Genomic DNA, 17115 nt, shown 5'->3' with positions numbered 1-17115 from the left:
GAGAACATTTTTGAGATAATATAAATATAATCTTACATAAGACCTGTGTAGCCACTTCTTATAGACAGCTTAGGAAAGAAAGAAGCCTTCAAATGATTACCAAAGTAGGAAGAAAACTAAAAGCCTCTCGTATTAAGGGTAATAATTGCAAAATGGCACCCACATAGAAAAAGTTGCTTCCTTTCATTTTCTTGAAATAATCTTAAAACAAAAAGTTAACATCATTTGGGTACTTTTTGAGAACTTTTAAATATATTATTTTAAAATTGATTTTCTGAAGGGTTAAATACATGGTTTTGAAGTTTTTCTTAACGTATTTTGAAAGTATTTTAAATTGATTTTATGTAAACTTTTGCTACTATTGGATGTAGCCTTTTCAGTATAGCAAATCCAATGTCCTTACTTAACGAGCTTTCTAATTTTAACCTCAAAATTAAAGGAAGAATTTGTTCTATTTCCAGGAAGATGGAGTAGACATACTTTTCCCTGTTCTTCCCACTAAGTACAACTAAAATTCCTAGACATTGTACATAAAACAAACGTAAGAAGTAGAGGAAAGAAGTTCTGGAAAGTAGAGGAAAGATGGCAGAATATCTATAGAACTCAAAACCCAGGCAGTACACAATAGTGAGTTACCCTGGCTTTTCTTCTTTTTGCATCATATTTCCCAGAGCTCATATATTCCTATTTTTTTTTTTTTTTTTTTGAGATGGAGCCGTGCTTTGTTGCCCAGGCTGGAGTGCAGTTGTGCCATCTTGGCTCACTACAACCTCCTCCTCCTGGGTTCAAGTGATTCTCCTGCCTCAGCCTCCCAAGTAGCTGGGATTATAGGCATGCACCACCATGCCCAGCTAATTTTTGTATTTTGAGTAGAGATGAGGTTTCACCATGTTGGCCAGGCTGGTCTTGAACTCCTGACCTCAAGTGATCCACCCACCTCGGCCTCCCAAAGTGCTGGGATTATAAGTGTGAGCCACCACACCCGACTGAGATTCCATATATTCCTGATGAAGAAGGCAGCGAGCAGAAGACACCAACAGGCACATACAAAAGCAAATAAGCAAAAGATGAAAAATCTGTTTTCTGAAACCAGAGGACCAGGAAAGGTAAAGCCTAGCAAAATGGAAAACTTTTAGATAATAACTGTTGTACTCTAGCCAAACCCCACAGAAAAAAAAAATGTGGCCTCACCCTACCAGCAAAAGCTGATAGGGAAGCCTAGACTTCCACCCTTGCCAGCTCTAAATTGAGGGCTGAGGTGTCCTGAGGCACCCCAGCCCTCACCACTGGGTAGTGTCGCAGAAAACTGAGTCGGGAGCCAAGGCTTTCATTTCTGCTGCATAGTAACAAAAGCCTCCACCCCAACCCCATGTAAGTAGAAACCACATGCAGAACCTGGGTTTCTACTCTCCCCAATTCTTGACGGTAATAAGGAGCCCTTTTCCTCTCCGACTGTGGAGGTGTCAGTGGACATCATGTGGGAACCAGAAACACTGCTTCTCCCAGCCAGGAAGTATTGTTGGAGACCCGATGGAGAGCCGGAACTCCCAGCCCTACCTAGCAGTAAGAATGCATCAGCCTCAGGTATCAGGGGAGGTGTAGTAGGGAACCTGATTCAACCCTAGTCATCAGGATAACCAGCAATAATAACACAGTCTCCCCATTCCCTTGTTGGAGTGGTAACAGAGGAAAGCAACTAAAATAGAAAGTTTAAGTAAGATCCAGAGTCTCATAACATAATACCCAAAATGTTTCAATGAAAAAAATCACTTGCTATACCAAAAACCAGAAAGATCTCACAATGAATGAAGAAAAAAAAAAGGCAGTCAACAGAGGCCAGCACCAAAATGACAGGGATGTTAGACTTGTCTGCTAAGGATTTTAAAACAGCTATCATAAAAATGCATCATTGAGGAATTCTGAACATGCTGGATGCAAATGACAAAACAGAAACTTCAGGAAATAAATAGGAAATATAATGAAGAACCTAGTGAGCATCTTAGAACAGAAAAATACAGTAATCAAAATAAAAATCTCAGTGCATGGGCTGGACAACAGAATGCAGGGGTCAGGGGAAAGAATCAGTCAAGAGAGAACCATCAAAATTATTCTGTCTCAACACTAGAAAGAAAATAGAATATAGAGCCTCAAGGACCTGTGGAACTACACTTGACATCTATCTCTTGTGTCATTAGAGTCCCTTAAGCATAGGAAGAGGGAGGGGCTGGAAAAGTACTTGAGAAATCATAGCTGAAGACTTGCCACATTTAACAAAAGACTGAACCCTACAGATAAAAGGAGATGAGCACAGTAGGCCGAATAATGGCTCCCCCACCAATGATGTTCACGTCTTGATTCCCAGAACCAGTGAACCAGGTTCTTTTTTTATTTTTATTTTTTAATGTGGTAAAAGGGATTTTGCAGAGGTAAGTAATTTCAGGATTTTTTTTTTTTCTTTTTGAGACAGAGTCTCGCTCTGTTGCCCAGGCTGGAGCACAATGGCACAGTCTCGGCTCACTGCAACTTCTGCCTGCTGGGTTCAAGTAATTCTTGTGCCTCAGCCTCCCGAGTAGCTGGAACTACAGGCATGTGCCATCATGCCTGGTTGATTTTTGTATTTTTAGTAGAGATGGGGTTCCGCTGTGTTGGCCAGGCTGGTCGTGAACTCCTGACCTCAGGTGATCTGCCTACCTCGGCCTCCCAAAGTGCTGGGATTACAGGCGTGAGCCACTGCACCCAGCCAAGGATTTTGAGATACAGCAGTTGCACTCCTCAGCATTTAATCCCAGAGAAATAAAGATACATTCTCACAAAAACCTGTGTATTAATGCTTATAGCAACCTTATTTGTAATAGTCAAAACTGAAAATAACTCAAATGTCCTTTAATGGATGAGTGGCTAAACAAACCAGTACCTCCGTATCATGGAATACTACTCCACAATAAAACAGAGGAGCTTTTGATATATGCAACAGCTAGTGTGAATCTCTAGAGAGCCATGCTGCGTGAGTAAGGCCAGTCCCAAATGGCTACATGTAACATGACTCCATTTATACAACATTCTTTAAGTGATAAAATCGTACAGATAGAGATGAGATTCATGATTGCTAGGAGTTAAGGATGTGGTGGGGCAGGAGGGAAGTGGGTGGGCCTACAGAAGGGCAACAGGAGTAATACTTGGTGATGGAAGTGTTCTATATCTTTCCTTTATTAATGTGTATACCTTAGTTGTAATATTGTACTATAGTGTTTCAAGAAGTTACCAGTGAGGGAAACTGAGCAGTGGGTACGTGAGATCCCTCTTTATTATAAGTAACGGCTTGTGAATCTATAACTAAAATTTTAAAATTTAATTTAAAAACTAAAATAACTTTTTAAAATTTCTTGTAACTACATCAATTTGAAAACACAATGCTGTATCATATATAAAGAACTTTGCATATCCAAGTTCAGAAAGATGTTAGTACAAAGTTGCCTCTTCTGAAGTCTGTTGTTTTTTTTTTTTTTAATTTGCTTGGGGATTGGGAAGGAAGGTGAGGGATTCTGTTTTATCAATCATATATGTTAAAAATAGATAATATTTGTTAACTCTTAAACACCCTGTGAGGTCAGCATTATTGTAAAGAAAAACACACTGAGACACAGGGAGGTGGAATATTTGCCCTGATGAGTAGTGAGGCCACATTTGGACTCAACAGTCTGGTCCCAAAGTCTGCATCCTTTCTTAGTGACTATACTCTTTGGCCTATCTACATAGACTATTAGTATCCAAGTATCTTTCCGCAACAGGACATTCACCTCAGAAAGTTTAAGCACTTTTCCTAGGTCACAGAGTCGTAGCTGTGGGACTGAAAGTCAAGACCTTTCCTATCAAAATCCCATCCTGCTCACACCTGGGAGAAGCCATATTCCAAATGGCCCTCAGACCTGATCCTCAAGCATATTTTGTCTGCCCACTTAGTGCTGGGCAGTAGATTATTCACATTAGCCGTATATATTTAGACATTGTGAGATATATAAAAATCCAGGCTTCTAGCTTCTCAGGAAAAATAAGAAAATCTGCCAACACTGGGTTTACATTCTAAATTCTCCCAAAGGAGTTAGATATAGAGTGTTTAGGGACTGCCTCTTTAATTGAGATTGTTTGCCTCTCTCCTTACCACTCCTTACCCAGAGACCACAGCCAACCATCAGCTGGTTTTTATTGTGCAACACTGTTGTTTTTCTTAGAGTAGAGGAAATGCCTCTGCCCACCTCACACCAAACAAATCATGGCTTTTACGTTTTACCTTTTATCTTGGCAATTTGGGTGGTTATATTCTTCCTGATTATAAACTACTTAAAGTTATATTTCTGAAAATCTCCGTTATTAGTGGATTTGCAGTTATTAGACTCAAGACTCCCATAGAATTGAAGGTGCTGAAATCACTAGTCCGTTGATGAAGACTAGTCACTAAAACAAATAGGCATACAGGAAATAGAATATGTCTCCTCCAATATTTCTTAAATTAGAAATTATGAGTATTGCACAGTCACTCTGTTTATCGCTACAATTGCTTTAACATTCATTTCTACAGACTTTCTAGTAGTTTATCTGGAGATTCAATGAGGTGCTTATAAATTGATTTTGTGCCAGGTGCAGTGGCTCATGCCTATAATCCCAGCACTTTGGGAGGCCTTGATGGGAGGATCACTTGAGCCCAGGAGTTTGAGACCAGCCTGGGCAAGATGGCAAAACTCAACCTCTACAGAAAATTTTAAAAATTATCCGGGCATGGTGGTATGTGCCTATAGTCCCAGCTACTTGGGAGGCTGAAGTGGGAGAATCACTTGAACCTGGGAGGTTGAGGCTACAGTGAGCCATGGTCGTGCCACTGTACTCTAGCCTGAGCAACAGAGCGAGACCCTGTCTCAAAGTAAATAAATAAATGAAATAAATTGATTTTGCTTCTTGGCATGTGATATGCATAATAATAATAAATATTTCTTCTCTGTCTGGCTTTCTACTGAAGTATTTTCGGTTCTACAGTTCAAGGCCCCTCCACCCCTATTGACCTTTCTCTTAAGGGGCCCAACTCTGAGTGTCTCTCCTGAGTCTCATATGCTCAGTGTGAAATAGTTGACCAAGTAGGAAATGGAAGTAAAGAATTTCGCAGAAGGGGAATTTGCCATGAGGGAAGGGTTAATAAGTTATTCCTGTTGATAGCCTTTGCAGTGCCTAGCACATTCTGGTTAGAGTAGACGCCCAGAAGTGAAATGATTATGTTTGACGTTGAACTCCTAAGTAATTCATATTGTCTGAGGATAATAATCCTGCGAATTATATTACAGTCAGAAGTGTTTTTGGTTTTTTCTTTCCAATCGAGGAGTAGACTGGAGGCTGCCTTGTTTGCGTGAGTGGTGTTGGGATGACCTTCCAGGCTGGGCATGTGATTCCTGAAGAAGTGGCTACTTGTTGGCTCCCGTATGAATGCAGAAACTAGTGTTTGAGCTGATAGGAAGTAAGAGGGGGGAATCAGGGAATGGAGAGGCTGCTTGGGATGGAATCTGTAGACTCTTCCTGTCCGACCTCTGGTTGCTAATCTGTGTTATCGTTACTGGAAGGGAAGGCCTGCGAAGGTTGAGTCCTGGCTAGGATTTCACCAGACCAGGAGATCAGTGACTTCTTAGCTTATAATTCCACTGTAGGTGGAACTCTAGCATTTGCAGGCAAGATGGAAGATAAGGAAGTGGGTGAAGGGGTGAAAAATGAAATAAATATTGAATAAAGCACCTGTACTCTGGAACCAGACTGTGTGTTTTTAGTTTCTGCCTCACTCTGCCATACTACTGTGTAACCTTGAGCAAATAAGTGATCTTTGAATGTTTCAGTTTCCCCGTGTGTGAAATGGGAATAATAATAGTGTTTCCCTCCTAGTGTAAATAGCCAGTAAGTAGCAGCATCTCTGCACTGGACAATTTTTTTTTTTTTTTTTGTCAATTGCTCTTTTTATTCTGTACCTACAATGTCATCTAAATAGCCTGTCCCTTAGTGTATGGAGTCAGGAGCCTAAGAAGAAATTTCGAGAAAATAAGGAAGGATAAAGGAATAATAAGCAAGGATAAAGGATTGCCTGCATTTGAGATCCTTGTCAATGTGTGTTTTCTCCAAAGAAAACGTGTCTGTTTTCCAAAGAAACACAGACGTTTCTCTTTGGAGAACCTGTTTCCAACCTTAGATGATTTTTCAGATTCAGTCTGTGTGCTAAACCTAAATCTTCTCATTTCCAAAGTACATCTGTTTATGACTTATAATATGTTAGGAAGGTATTTTGCCCTGGTGAAGAAGGCCTTAGTTCTTATCCCTACTTAACAAAGGTATAGAGAAGAAAAACCTTCAAATTTCAATGAAATTGATTGACCTCAATTCTTTCTAGATATTTGTCTACCAAATGTCTTTAGTAGTAGGTTTTAATACTTTTGCAGCTGATTTTATTAAACAGATTAAAAGTTTAAGCCCACTTAACTCAATAAAAAAGTATATGAAAAGTCACATACAACTAAGTACTTCAAACCCAGAAACTCTGGCACTGAGATAACTAGCAGACACCTTCTATATACTTTCCTACTTCTGTACCTCAAGACGTTTGCTGAGTACATTTATAACAATGACCATGTCAGAAATAATACATGGATTTTTATTGATCCATTTCATTTACGTGGGTTTGATCCCAAATAATAGGATGATGTTCTCTTATGAAGGTCATGCCTTGAGGGAGAGGAGAGTGGCTTTTAAGTAAGCCTGTCCCGTTCTCACTCTCTTTGATAGGGTGGTCTCTCCCAGGGTTTATTTAGGAAGTGATGGGACACAGGTCAGTCTGTCCTTGTCTCTAACCAATCTGAACATTTCGTTTTCAGCAAAATTTTCATATTATTTTCAAACCATTTCTCCACATCTTGTGTTATTGAATTGGTTAATCTCTGCTGTTTTTAAGGCATATCTTCTTCAAGACAGCATTTTTCTTTTATATCCAACAAATTCCTTTCAGATTTCTAAATGTTAAAAAAAAAACCACAAAACTTAGTTGTGGACAAAAGTACAGCCAATCTCTTTACACCTAAAGAAATTAATGTTTTTTCCATAAAAGTTATCATGTTAAGAGGGTGACAATTAGTATTCAAATGTGAGTGAGGAAAAGAATAAAGACTGAGGCAAACAAATATTACCATTATTGCAGTGTTCCCTGCAATCTGTGGGTTGTTATTTATTTACAGCTTTGTTCCCATAGGCCCACAGAAGAGAAATGCAAAGAGGAGTACTCCTGAAGGAGAAGAGGCTGTAGAAGGTTGGAATAGAGAGCAACAAATCTCAGGTCAGGGTATGGAAGGGCTTACAAATCACTTAGCCTGTCTGGGTCCCAAACTTTCTCAACTCTAAAATGAAGCAGTTGACCTTGATGGTTCTCTAGTTGGTGCCTCTTAGACTTTAATGTACATCCTGTTAAATGTGCAGATTCTGACTCAGTAGGTCTGGAGCGAGGTCCAGGGTTTGCCTTTCTAATGAGTTCCTGGGTGGTGCCAATGCTGCTGGTCTGCAGATCACACACTGTTTAGCAAGCTCTGCACGATTTCTAAGCTCAAGCTCCATTAACTGTACGATTCTATGAACGTGCAGTCGGCTGACATTTTAGAAAAGACAGGAAGGTTTCATGAAACATGCCTACCATGGTATTAAGCATTCTTATTCTTCATAATCATCTTTATCAAAAACTCTTTAAGTGCCTAATTATGCATAACAGCTTCCCATGCTTTACAGAAGAACTAAGTAGATTTGGTCTTTGCCTTATCAGACTTGACAACCTAAGACAGAGAAATATGCCTAGAGACAATAATAAATATTGAGGCGGTAATAAATATTGAATAATAAATGTTCACCCAGATATAGAACACAATAAAATTTTTAAAAAGTATGTACTTAGCATGGGCCCTAGGATATTTATTTTCTTACAGCTTGTCTTCCTTTCAAAATCTGAGGAACCAAAGAAGTTGCCCTATAATTTTTACATAAAAGCAAGAGATTTCTCTTTCTATTTTGCAAATGGGGGTTGGAAATGGGAAGATCAGTTTCTCAGGCTACTTTTAATGTTGTTGTTTGCTCTGTTTTGGCCTCACTGACTTAAAAAGAAATATTTTATTAGCCCTGAACGCCTAACCCTGGTTACCATATGCAGATGCCTTGGCTAGACTTTGTGCTTCTCAGCACTGTGTGTGTACATAGGCTTGTTAAATTAACCTCAGCTCCTCCTACCCAAGAACCGCAGGCCCATCTAGTCACCCTCACCCCATCCTTGGGAAGCAAAGGAGGCAGAGCTGCACATTGTTCTCTCTGAATCATGGGCTGTTAGGTGATGCTGAGAAGGAAACTGGTGTGTCCAAAGCCTTGTGATAATTCACATGGGAAACTTTGGATTTGGTTCTGTTTCTTCTGTACACATTTGCATTTGCTGAACTGACCTGAGGACTTGATCTGCCTTGGTGTGGGAAAGGATCAGATAAGAGGTCATTGCTGGCATTTTCTCCTGACAGCAAAACAGGTTCTGTTCCTGGAGGCCAGGTCACCAACCAACAGAGATTGTGTTCAGGTACCCATGGTGATGAGCCAGTTTGTTATAACTGTACCGCAGGTTAGCAGAGTGATGCCAACATGGCTCATTTCATTGATTGTTGTAGCTTAGCAAGAGCTACAAGAATTATCACAGATCTAGAAAATGGTCACATCTAAGCAAGGGTCTCTGTATCAGATATTTACCAATAGTGAGATTAGAGACCCTTGTTTACACCTTCTCAACTTAAGTAGGCACATATAATATTTAGTAATGACTATGTGTATGCTCAGAGATGTGGGAATGTGGAGGGAGCTGTGTGTGCCACACTCTTGGGCTTTAGCTGTGTGTTATCCTGTGTATGTGCATGAGGAGTCGCTGTGGAATCAGGTGCACTTGGGTTTGAAACTTGGCTCCACCACTCACTGGCTGTGTCATTTCACATTTCTAGGCCTCAGTTTCCCCATCTGTAGGACCAGCATAACAATAGTATGAATCCCATAGAATTCTTGTGAGCATTAAATAAGATGAGGATGTATGGAATGTATAGCATGGTGTCTGCAAATAGTACTTGATGATTATTAGTAATTGTAGTAAAACTCATATGTGACAGCATCTGAAATCATTTGTCTTGAAAGAAGCTAAAGATTCTAAATTATTTCACATGCAAGTGTTTGTATAGGAGGTTGTGTCTGGGTTCATGAAAATATCACACTCTTTTTATTAGGAGTAAAGATTGTAAGGAGGCAAAGCCTCCATTAGCTAGACTCAACCTCTTCTTTCACTCTAATGTCATATACAACTGTTTTCTCTTTTTTATAAAATTATAAAGAGGCAAGTCAGTCTACTCATACTAGAAGATACAAAACCCTGAATAATTATTATAGCAGGAAGCTAAACTTCTAAAAAGCCACAAATGGCAATACTATACATTTTGCATTAGTGTCTTGGAATAGATCTATATGGGCACATGGAATTACACAGGCTGAATTGGGGACACTAAGTATCTGGTTGCCTTCTCGCAGGCAAACTGGAGTGGAGATGGGTACCTGGTTGCAGGAAGTAAGGAGGTCTCTTTTGCCTACAGACAGGGAGGGAAAGCTAACCAACATTTGGAGGAGCAGCGTTCTTTGGGAAATTGAATTTCAAGCCCGCTAACCATATCATAAGACTGCAAGGCCTGGCAGAACAAGAGCATCAGGCAGCTGGATGGAAACCCAAGAAACCAAAATGAACAATTTAAAGTGGAGCTGTTTGAAGGGGAAATAGAGCCCCAGGGAATTTCCTAACCTCAGAATGCTATTCACTAGCCCTTTTTTATAGGGTGTCTGTGGCTTCTGGTTGCCTGCAAATTGAGCCAGCATGGTGCAGATGTGACAGTGGTTTAAGGCTGTTTTTCCCCGAATTTAGTGTGAATCACCTGGGGATCTTATTAGAATGCAGAGTCTGACTCAGTAGATCTGAGGTAGGATCTGAGATTCTGCCATTTTTAACAAGTCCCCAGATATTGCAGAAGCTGCTGGTCCTGGGGCCATACTTTAAGTAGCAAGTGCCTAATCCACTCTCTCCCCAACCATTCCATCCTCTGATCACCACCTTCTGTCTCCTATCCTCTGTACCCTAACTCCAACCATTGATGGCCCACCAGTACTCACCATCTAGTGATCCCACTAATTTTCATTGTCTGTCACCTCTCCAGTTCTCCTTTCCTAGTTATCTAGCTTAGATTCCATGATCTCGTGTTATAATTATTCTTTTGCATCCACCCTCAGATTCTTTGCTGCTCCCTCTTTCGTCATGATCCTCACTGGCAAAACCCCGACCCTGTGTAACACAGCTCTCTCCCCATGCCACATCTTCACCTACACTGGTGAGTGCGGCTGAAGGAGCACACATCACTGTGCACACAGGTTCCACTTTCATCTCAGCGGGTCCCTGTGCTGCTATTCTGTTTACTCTTCCCCTTTTCTGGATCATCTTCTTGTGCCCTCTCCTCAAACCTCAAATACCTCCCTCTCCATCCTCATTCTCAACTGGTAATCTTGCTACCTTCCCTGGATCACATGTCTGCACGTGTGCCCACACCTGGCCGGTGCTCCCCTGCAGTGGGCATGGAAGTACCAGGCGTGCTGTAGCTCTCTGAGGGGTGCCCAAGGTGGGCACATGGAGGGGCCAGTGGAACCAGCCCCTTCTGACCTGCCTCACCCCAACCTTCAGGTCTGTGCTCAACCAACATTTTCTCAGTGATGCCTTTCCTGACTCCCCAACTCAAAGCAGTGCCCACTCCCCAGGCAGTTGCTACCCCCATAGCGCCTCTGTGGTTTTCTTCAGTGATGATCACAACTGTTTTGCTAGATGGTGGGTTTGTTTCCCACCTCCACTAGAAAGATCCATGAGGATGGGGAATTTTGTCTTGGTCAATATCGAAACCCCCACCTAGAATAGTGGCTGACACATGGACATTCTCCTTAAAGAAAGTATTTGGATAGATACTAGCATGGGAGATGTGACTGTGTTTGGACAGAATCAGAAAAAGCCAACTAGGAAGAACTGCATGTCCACACATGTTTTTAAAAAGCCACTCCCGGTCTTTTTGAGTAGACAAGGCTAAGGAAGATCCCTGTTCAAGGATGCTTTTGGACCTGAATGTGCTGAATTTACTAGAGATTGTTGAGCGCACCAGGCCCTTCGGGGATCAGGAGGGGAAAGGACCAACATCAAATTCCATCTGAGAATCCTGTCCCTTGTCTCATTTGATGCTCTCAGAGAGGTTGGTAGTGTAAGTTAGGATGTAACCACCCGACACTGCTCTGCACTCCACAGCGTTGTCATCCTCACTTAGGACACTAGCAGACTGTAACCAGTTCCATTTTACAAATCTGCAGGCTAAATATAGCTAATTCTCTGTGGTTTGAGGAAAAGAGATATATCATGGTTATGCCTAGGACTCCATGTGGGCCAATCATGATGAAAACAACCACAGGACAAGTTGGCAGTGGAAATGTCCTAAGATATCACAGAATGAAGTTGATTGCCATGAAAATGTGTTGTGCTGCCAATCCTATTCAACATAGTGTGAGAAGTTCTGTCCAGGGCAATCAGGCAGGAGAAAGAAATAAAGGGTATTCAGTTAGGAAAAGAGGAAGTCAGATTGTCCCTGTTTACACATGACATGATTGTATATTTAGGAAACCCCATCGTCTCAGCCCAAAATCTCCTTAAGCTGATAAGCAACTTCAGCAAAGTCTCAGGATACAACATCAATGTGCAAAAATCACAAGAATCCCTATACATCAATAACAGACAAACAGAGAGTCAAATCATGAGTGAACTCGCATTCACAACTGCTTCAAAGAGAATAAAATACTTAGGAATCTAACTTACAAGGGATGTGAAGGACCTCTTCAAGGAGAACTACAAACCACTGCTCAGTGAAATAAAAGAGGACACAAACAAATGGAAGAACATTCCATGCTCATGGATAGGAAGAATCAATATTGTGAAAATGGCCATACCACCCAAGGTAATTTATAGATTCAGTGCCATCCCTATCAAGCTACAAATGACTTTCTTCACAGAATTGGAAAAAACTACTTTAAAGTTCATATGAAACCAAAAAAGAGCCCACATTGCCAAGACAATCCTAAGCCAAAAGAACAAAGCTGGAGGCATCATGCAGCCTGACTTCAAACTATGCTACAAGGCTACAGTAACCAAAACAGCATGGTACTGGTATCAAAACAGAGATATAGACTGATGGAACAGAACAGAGCCCTCAGAATTAATACCACACATCTGTAACCATCTGATATTTGACAAACCTGACAAAAACAAGAAACGGGGAAAGGATTCCCTATTTAATAAATGGTGCTGGGAAAACTGGCTAGCCATATGAAGAAAGCTGAAACTGGATCCCTTCCTTACACCTTATACAAAAATTAATTCAAGATGGATTAGAGACTTAAATGTTAGACCTAAAATCATAAAAACCCTAGAAGAAAACCTAGGCAATACCATTCAGAACATAGGCATGCACAAGGACTTCATGTCTAAAACACCAAAAGCAATGGCAACAAAAGTCAAAATTGACAAATGGGATCTAATTAAACTAAAGAGCTTCTGCACTGCAAAAAAACACTACCATCAGAGTGAACAGGCAACCTATAGAATGGGAGAAAATTTTTGCAATCTACCCATCTGACAAAGGGCTAATATCCAGAAACTACATAGAGCTTTAATAAATTTACAAGAAAAAAATCAAACAACCCCATCAAAATGTGGGCAAAGGATATGAACAGACACCTCTCAAAAGAAGACATTTGTGCAGCCAACAGATGCATGAAAAAATGCTCATCATCACTGGCCATCAGAAAAATGCAAATGAAAACCGCAATGAGATACCATCTCACACCAGTTAGAATGGCAATCATTAAAAAGTCAGGAAACAACAGGTCCTGGAGAGGATATGAAGAAATAGGAACACTTTTACACTGTTGGTGGGACTGTAAACTAGTTCAGCCATTGTGGAAGAGAGCGTGGCGATTCCTCAAGGGTCTAGAACTAGAAATACCGTTTGACCCAGCCATCCCATTACTGTGTATATACCCAAAGGATTATAAATCATGCTGCTATAAAGACACATGCACACATATGTTTATTGTGGTACTATTCACAATAGCAAGGACTTGGAACCAACCCAGATGTCCATCAATGATAGACTGGATTAAGAAAATGTGGCACATATACACCATGGAATACTATGCAGTCATAAAAAAGGATGAGTTTGTGTCCTTTGTAGGGACATGGATGAAGCTGGAAACCATCATTCTGAGCAAACTCACAAGGACAGAAAACCAAACACCACATGTTTTCACTCATAGGTGGGAATTGAACAATGAGTACACTTGGACACAGGATGGGGAACATCACACACCAGGGCCTGTCGTGGGGTGGGAGAATGGGGGAGGGATAACATTAGGAGATATACCTAATGTAAATGATGAGTTAATGGGTGCAGCACACCAACATGGCACATATGTTGTACACATATATTGTATACATATGTAACAAACCTGCACTTTGTGCACATGTACCCTAGAACTTAAAGTATAATAATAATAAGAAAGAAAGAAAGAAAATGTGCTGATCATTCTCAAGGAGTCAGGTGTTCAGTCTACTGAAAGTGAAGGAAAGGCATATCTAGCAATACTTTTTATTTTGTTGTGAAGAGTTCTGCTTTTAATAACATTGTCAGCATGCACTAAATCATTGCTTCTCAAGGTTTAGAGCTGCTGTGATGCAGAGAAAAGCACAGGGTGTTTTGTGCGTATTGAATAAGATAGCTGACCTCATGCAGGGCCAAGAATACAACAGATGCTTTTTACATACACCCACTCCCTCATCTATGCCTTTTCCAGTGGTCCCCATCCAACATTACTGTTTTTCTGCATGATATGAAAGTTAAGATATAAATATGAGAGTATGTGAGTGTGTGTTTCTGTTTAAGAGATGCTGTAGCTCTGTTGCCCAGACTGGAGTGTAGTGGTACAACATAGCTCACTGCAGCCTCCAAATCCTGGGGTCAAGCAATCCTGCCACTTCAGCCTCCTCAGGAGCTGGCATTATAGGTGTGAGCCACTATGCTCAAATTATTGTGTTTTAATAAGTCATCATTCATTTTAGACCAGTGATTTTCAACTTGGGAATGATTTTGCTCCTACGGGGACATTTGTTGAAGTCTGGAGACATTTTTGTTTATTACAACTCAGGGCAGGAAATGCTAGCCCCTCAAAACAAAGAATTTTCTAGCCCCAAATGTCAGCAAGGGCAAGGTTGAAAGTCCTGTTTTAGAGCATGTACTTTACATTGGTGTTTATAGTTATTTCCTCATTGGATTCTAAATAAAGGAAGGAGAGGACTGAGAAGGATGTGACCGGCTGAAGACACAGTGGAACAGGAGGTTGGAACAAGTTGGAGGACCCACCTATCAGGTGCCAGGATTCACCCACTCTTTACAAGCACACTGCAGCTTCCAGCTTAAAAACAAGTGCTTTATTAGATATACTCACTAGCAAAACCCCAACCCTGTATAACCCAGCTCTCTCCCCATGCCACGTCTTCACCTACACTGGTGACGCGGCTGAAGGAGCACACATCTCAGTGGGTCCCTGTGCCCCTAGTCTATTCACTCTTCTATATTGGTTGGTTAGCCTCTAAAACAGACAGGGTGGCAGAGGCATGGAGGACTCAGGAGGGCAGTGAGGATGATGAGATGACACTGGAAAGGCTGGGCACTGTGAAAGGGAGATTGCCACAATGCCAGGGGCTTGGGTTTTATCACAAGGGATGGTTGGAGAATAAGCACGAATGGTGCCCTCCAGAGCCAAACTATCCTACTCTTTTCTGTACTGTAATCACAACCTGTTCATACTCCTCTTATCCCTTGTGTCTCTCTGTATTGTGCTACTTACTTGTAACTTGGGCTCCTGAACTGGGCCTTATTATCTTTGCCTTTGTGTGCCCCTTGTGTATAGCACAGAGATTTATCAGTGAGTGTTTATTAAACAGATTTGGCAGTGTTTTAGACACCACTAGCAGCCTCTCAAAATAATTTTCTCCACTTTTGAACATTTGGGTACTATTTGGGTACTATTCCCAAATACTTGTTTCCAATGCAGTTGTTTAGAGCTTGAAATGCATCCTCCTGGTTTTATAAATGATAGGTTTTCAGACTGGTGAGGAAATGTCCCAGCACCCACAGTGTTGCTGAGCCATAGTGCTTAGTAGCTCAGGATGGGGGATTTCCCAGCAAAAGGCCAAGAGAAGAGAGTGTCCATTGCCTTTCTTTGTTGCATGTGGACTCGGCAAATGTGTTCTTTACTATTCTACTGCCTCTCTGGCATGGAACCTCCTCTCGCCTTCTGCTGCGCTTTTCTCTTTTCTCATATTCAAGTGGCTTTTAGACTACATGGGTTAAGAGTCTGGGGGTTCCTGTGTTGCTGGACACTGTGGAGTCTGACACTGGAGCTCAAGGAGGAATTACCACCTTGCTTGTTGTCGGCTTGACTATTTGGTCTTTCAGATGTTGTTTTGCTTTTCATTTCTTCTAAGAAATAGCTTTCTTTTCTCTTTTAAACTTTACCAAAAAAGAAAAGAGGGGAGAGGAGGCACCGATTTCCCTCAGTGGATATATCTCTAGAGAAAATTCAGTCTTGTTATTAGGTTCATTCTTTAACTACCCATGCTTTTTACTTCCACTTAGCATATTTTCAGATGTCTACTTAGATACACAGTTCTACAAAAACAGAATTTTCGATTTGAGATTACATTCCTCAAACTCAAATCACACTTGTTCTTGGAGAAGTGATCTTTATAAGTGATAGTTTTATTTTTAAGCATAAGAAGCCATGTTAACAAAAATACAGCATATTTCAAGATGAAGACATTAAATAATATAGCTAAATATAACAATTATCACATGTCTGCACACAATTTGGTTTCACCTTTTTTTTTTTTTTTTTTTTTTTTGCTGAAAAGACTGTCATCTTCTTGAGGCATGCAACCAGTTTTGTTTTTGCTTAATCCATGTACATTGCACATGGGCTCTAGAGGTCTGTGTTTGAGGTGTGCAGGTGCAGTGCTGTTGATAAACCCTAGTTACTGTTATCATTGGTGCGAATGAGTTAGAAGGCAGCAATGATTAAAACGAAGTATGGACATAATTTATTACTACATGCTATTAATGCCATCATTTTTACTTTTCTGCATGTATAAAATTAGGAATAACATATAGGTCTGGGATTTTAAGAGCAAGTTTTAGCTTTTGCTTTTTAACATTCTTTTATTATAGTATTAAAGCAGTAAAGGCTAATTAAATCATCATTTTTCAGTTGCTTACTATTGGCCAAATCTTAAATAAGTAAATGACAAGATGATCATTTTGCCCTTAACTGTTGCAGTTTTAATCCAGTTCCGAATTTTGAAATTATTTTCTCTTGTGTTTCTTTTCCAGAAAACACAAGGTTGTTCTCCTATTTCAGCAGTTGGCCGCAACTTCATTGCTGGGAAACGGTGATTTCAAAGTATTTATTTATCTGGTTTATTCTACATTATTACTCATTCAAACTGGCTTTTAGTTTAACTTTGCATGCATCAGTTGTTGATTTGGAGACTCTGTTTGGGTTAACTCTACAGACACACACCTTCTAAGCTGAAAAACGTCCAGGGTATGAGCTAGTCTGATTTGAATTTAGCACCTTAGGTCTTCTGCGATAGAAATGAAGACGCCAGTGGGTATACTTCCTACAACATGGTGTTTCCGTTTGATTGGTGGTAAGCCCATCCGTGGCTGAGCTTTGTAAAGCCTCTGTGAAGTTGGGCTAAATGCCTACTCTGTCTCAATCTCTTTCCTCATCTTTGAGACAGGGATAATAATTGGATAGTCTCATAGGCTTGATAGAGAGATTAATAGGATACACAGTGCTCACTGCCACCACTACCAAAAAGATATGAGGCTCTGTTTTTGGTTATCATTA

At 40.6% G+C, this 17115-nt stretch overlaps 1 protein-coding gene across 2 annotated transcripts in view; it reads left to right on the top strand.

Annotated features, from left to right (window-relative positions):
* Positions 1-17115, top strand: part of PAG1 (phosphoprotein membrane anchor with glycosphingolipid microdomains 1) — a 141150-nt gene that overhangs the window by 26620 nt on the left and 97415 nt on the right. Inside the window, exon 2 of one of the 2 annotated variants that reach the window (XM_003902904.3) lies at positions 16593-16651. The exons of the other annotated variant lie outside the window; for it this stretch is intronic. The gene's annotated coding sequence lies outside the window, so the exon portion shown is untranslated. The remainder of the gene's footprint in view (positions 1-16592; positions 16652-17115) is intronic. 2 annotated transcript variants of the gene reach the window in all.

This window comes from Papio anubis, chromosome 8 (assembly GCF_008728515.1).
Source record: "Papio anubis isolate 15944 chromosome 8, Panubis1.0, whole genome shotgun sequence".
NCBI classification, from domain to species: domain Eukaryota; kingdom Metazoa; phylum Chordata; class Mammalia; order Primates; family Cercopithecidae; genus Papio; species Papio anubis.
The sequence above is the reverse complement of the archived record's forward strand: the minus strand, read 5'-3'. Positions and strand labels throughout refer to the sequence as shown.